At 42.9% G+C, this 4,806-nt stretch overlaps 1 pseudogene across 1 annotated transcript; it reads left to right on the top strand.

The window, feature by feature from the left end:
- Positions 1-4,362: 4,362 nt before the first annotated feature.
- Positions 4,363-4,806, top strand: LOC310776872 (ubiquitin-conjugating enzyme E2 D2 pseudogene; annotated as a pseudogene). The gene has a single exon. The product of its transcript is annotated as a ubiquitin-conjugating enzyme E2 D2 pseudogene (transcript).

Below are 4,806 nucleotides of genomic sequence, written 5' to 3'. Positions count from 1 at the left end.
GCTGCAGCCAGGGTGCGCTGCCTGGCCTGGCACCTTCAGGATGAGATGTGGAGACTACTCATCATGTCAGAGTAGACCCTGGAATGCAAACAGAGCAGAGGCTACTGAGTTTCAAATTGACAAGCCGCTTGGTTCTCATTATGCGATTTTCAACTTGCCAGACACGTCGCAATTTGCAAAATATCAGTCTGCCGACTAATAAGACTCTGAGTTTGAGCTTGAGATTTTCAACAATATATATATAATATTTTGGGGGTTTCCGGTGTAGAGCGGCTGTCAGTGCCAAGACTTCCTCTTCCGCTGTTCTTTACCGTCCGACAACGTACAGGATGCAGTTATCTGTTTAAAGAGATGACCCCAAATGTAGTCTGGACCTAACAATGCTAACACCATTAGCGACATGTTCTGGGATGTACAGTAAAATAAAAACACAGCTTTGGGTGGTCGAACGGTTAGATGTGCGATGTGATGTATCCCTCGTATTATAGTGTTTGAAGCAGGACATCATAGCTTGCTAAGTTCTCTAAGCCAGTGGTTCTAAACGTGGGGTTCCAGGGGGTCCCCAGCAAAAGGATGCATTCTTCAACTTCCCCATTATTGAATTTACAATTAGAGAAGTAACATTTTAATATTAGTAATATTTTTGTGAGTTATTTCTCTCTTTTAGACAAAATCATATCTAACAAGAAAATATCCTCAGATTTGGATCTGAGAGTCAAAATCTCATCAAATGGGGGTCTCTGGTGTGGACTAAATTAGAGCTCCATATGAAAACGGTTGATAATCACTGGACTAATCTAACGTTACAAACACCTGTGATCTTACCTGCCTATGACGTATGGAATCCTCCTAACGTCTATCTGTGTTTTGATGTGCTAATAACCGCAGCTAACGCTAGCTAAAAACGCGTTTGGCTAGCGTTGGCCCCGATGCATTCAGTCCTCTCTTTCGTCACGCCAAGCCTTCTAATATCTGACAATATATCGTTTATTTGTTTATCAGCAAATGCAACGTTACAAGTTGCACCCTAGAACATGGCAAAATACCTACAGGAATCACTGGAACATTTAGCGTACAAGTGATTCACCCAACAGCACTTTTCTATCAAATGTTGAAGTGGTTTTACATGCTGCTTGGTTATCAGAATGAGCTAACGTTATGCCAAATTGAATAGTGGACCGCGAGCATTTTGGGCGTAGGGTTAATTTACTATTTTGCAAGATTTGTTATGCTAGCTGTAACTGTTAGATACCGTTAGCACTGCTAAAGTAATGTTAGTTAATAGCTAACGCTACAACGTTAACGTTAAGTTAACTTTACGGAACACTTGAAATGTCGGACTGTCATAAAGAAATGTAGCTACCATAATGAAAATGCTAAATATTCAACCTACTAACGTTGTCATGATGTCAATAGATCTTGTGCGCCTTCTTGATCTTCTTGACAGTAGCTCCCAGCCATAGCTAGCTCCCAGCCCGTTTTTGTTTATTTCCTGTATCGTGACGTTTTCTTCTTCTTCGGATAGCTTTCCGGCAGACTAGATGCCTTACGGCACATTGCTGCCTCCCACTGGTCAGAATTATTACTGTTTATGGTGTTTCTAATTCCAGGCTCTTCATTGATACAGTCTTGGTGCCCAGGCTTAATACAGCAGCATACAGCCTTTCTCTTTCTTGTGTGTAACAGTTACATTCCATGAGCACGTGTTTGACAGTTTGTTTTTTTCATGTCGCACACAATCCATCTTCATGTTTTCCAATCTTTGACGTCTTCTTCTTCTTTAGTGTTTTATGGCGGTTGGCAAACCAACTTAAAATTGCATTACCGCCACCAACTGGACTGGATCGTGACGTCACGTCTCTTCTTCTTTCTTCACTTGATCTTTACAGAAACAAAACTCATCATGCTTGCTGGCTGAGGCTGATTTGACCTCTTTAACACTAGAACTGCCAAGCAGGCATTTTGACTGCTTTTAAATTTTGCAATGCAATAACTTTGTTGACATCAAACCCATAACTATAGGACCCTGACTTTTCCTAAATGTGTGTATTTTTTATTCTAACATTGTTATTTTATCAAAATTAGCCTACAAAACACAAAAGAGTTCTGAGTATTTCTACCTAGAACTCCCATATAGCAGTCATATTGACTGCCTGCCTTATAGGCTAATAGGGTCTATAGTGACCGTTCTCTGGTTAACATGTTTTGATGACTGATTTGACTTCTATGGATCTTTTATAAGAGTTCTTATCTCACTAAATGCTTTTAAAGCCGACATGAGAGATTTAGAGGCTGTTTCCCTAACACGCAAATGTTTTTAAATGACCTGGCTTGTTCTTTTTGCTGTAATTTTGTATTCTGTGCTTTCTGTCTGTAATGATGTGTTTTTGATGCTGCTGCCTGTCTTGACAGGACTCAGTTGAAAAAGAGATTCTTAATCTCAATGTGAACATGGCATTGACTTATCTGACACTATATGGGATAAGAGTCTGTGATACAACTCTGCTCAGTTAATAGTAGACATCAACTGATCCAATTCAAAGTCACTCACCGTCTGCACTATTCTAACCATAAGTTGCACAAGATTTAGGCCTATACCCGTCTGTCTCATCACCACTGTGTAACAGGTGTTGTGTATCGGAGGGCACTCTGTCTCACGCATTCTGGTTCTGCCCTTTACTGACCGGATTCTGGGCCAAAGTATTTAACTGGTACTCTAAGGCCTACAAAATAACCCTTCAGCCGGAGGCAGAACTCGCCATCTTCGGCTGCTCAGAGACCTCTATGGACTTCCCTACAGCTATGCAACAATCTCTGACACAGGGGACAATCGTTTCCAAGCAACTCATTCTGCAGGAATGAAAGTCCCCCTCTCCACCCTCTTTTCAGCAGTGGTTGGCGGATATGACTTCTGTTATACGGATGGAGAGACCATCAGGTTCCTGAGGAACAACTCAATTCAGAGATTTCTAGTTGTTTGGGACCCGTTTCTGGCCTACATCGACGAGGTTAGGGCGGGGCGACAGGTGATTCGCCCGGCTCGTCTCCCATAGACCCCCTTATGCAGGATCCCATGCAATAACATTTATTTATTTATTATTATTATTATTATTTCTTTATTTTTACAAGCACCTTCAACACGCTGTAATATTGGAGTGTGTGTGTGTGTGTGTGTGTGTGTGTGTGTGTGTGTGTGTGTGCGTGTGTGTGTGTGTGTGTGTGTGTGTGTGTGTGTGCACGTGTGTGTTTTTCTTTTCTTTTTCTTTTTATGTTTCTGTCTGAGTTTGTTCGCTTTTGTGTGTTGGTGTTATAAAAAGAAGGGAGAAAAGATAATTACATTCTAAAGCCGCATATTATCGTTGTTCTTGTAAAAAATGAAAAATATGATCGCTTGATTATGTCCCAATGTACTGTGCCCTGCAATAAAAAATATTCTTGCAAAAAAAATAAGTTATCCTTTATTTATCCCCATGGGGAAATTCATCCTCTGCATTTGACCCATCCTCTACTAGGAACCTTTCTAGAACTATAGGAGCAGTGGGCAGCAGCAGTGCAGCGCCCGGGGACCAACTCCAGTTCTTTTGCCAGTGCCTTGGTCAGGAGCACTGACAGGAGTATTAACCCTAACATACATGTCTTTGATGGTGGGAGGAAACCGGAGCACCCGGAGAAAACCCACACGAACACGGGGAGAACATGCAAACTCCACACAGAAAGAACCTGGGACGGACCGGTGTTCGAACCCGGGACTTTCTTGCTGTGAGGCAACAGTGCTAACCGTCACCATTGGCCACCACTCGACAATGATGAACGACATCGCTCTGGGCACCACTCGACGATTGTGGGGCCTGACATCATCAGTGGGTATGACATCCTCGACAATTGTGGGGCATGACATCATCAGTGGATATGACAACAGTCAGTGGCGTTTGCAGACCCTTTTCACAGCAACCCTTTTGAGATGGTAAGCAGGAAGTAGGGCAGCCTGTTTTAATTCCTGCTTCACCACCTCAAATGGTTACTGTGAAAAGGGCCTTAAATTATGTTGACATCACGGTGACATCATCACTGATGACATCAAAATTGCTCGAGTGACATCATCCTCGGGTGACATCACCAATTCCTAAAACAGCAACACACACACACACACACACACACACACACACACACACAATCCCCAAACTTGGTGATCCAGCAAAAGTTAAGAATTCTACAGTGATATCATGATTTACAGACCCTGATGATGTCATATTGTGACATCATCAGTGATGTCATAACTCCTTCCCTGCAGAGGCTAAGTAGGTGGAAAGAAAAGTGGTCAAACATAACACCATAGCTTCTCACAATCCAACAGGTATTGTCATGGCGTTGAAAAGAATCCACAAGGAGTTACATGACCTGCAGAGGGATCCCCCAGCTCAATGTTCTGCTGGACCTGTAGGAGACGACATGTTTCACTGGCAAGCTACAATCATGGGACCGAGCGACAGCCCGTATCACGGAGGAGTGTTCTTCCTCGCTATCGACTTCCCCACCGACTACCCTTTCAAACCACCGAAGGTCGCCTTCACAACAAGAATCTACCATCCCAACATAAACAGCAACGGCAACATCTGTCTTGACATCTTAAGATCACAGTGGTCACCTGCGCTCACAGCATCCAAAGTGTTATTGTCCTTGTGCTCTTTGCTATGCGACCCAAATCCAGATGACCCTCTGGTCCCAGACATCGCACACATCTATAAATCAGACAAACAAAAGTACAACAAAACAGCCAGAGAATGGACTCAAAAGTATGCAATGTGA

Source organism: Poromitra crassiceps (genome assembly GCF_964638095.1).
Source record: "Poromitra crassiceps genome assembly, chromosome: 5".
In the NCBI taxonomy this organism is placed as follows: Eukaryota; Metazoa; Chordata; class Actinopteri; order Beryciformes; family Melamphaidae; genus Poromitra; species Poromitra crassiceps.
This window is presented reverse-complemented; position numbering and strand designations above follow the sequence as displayed.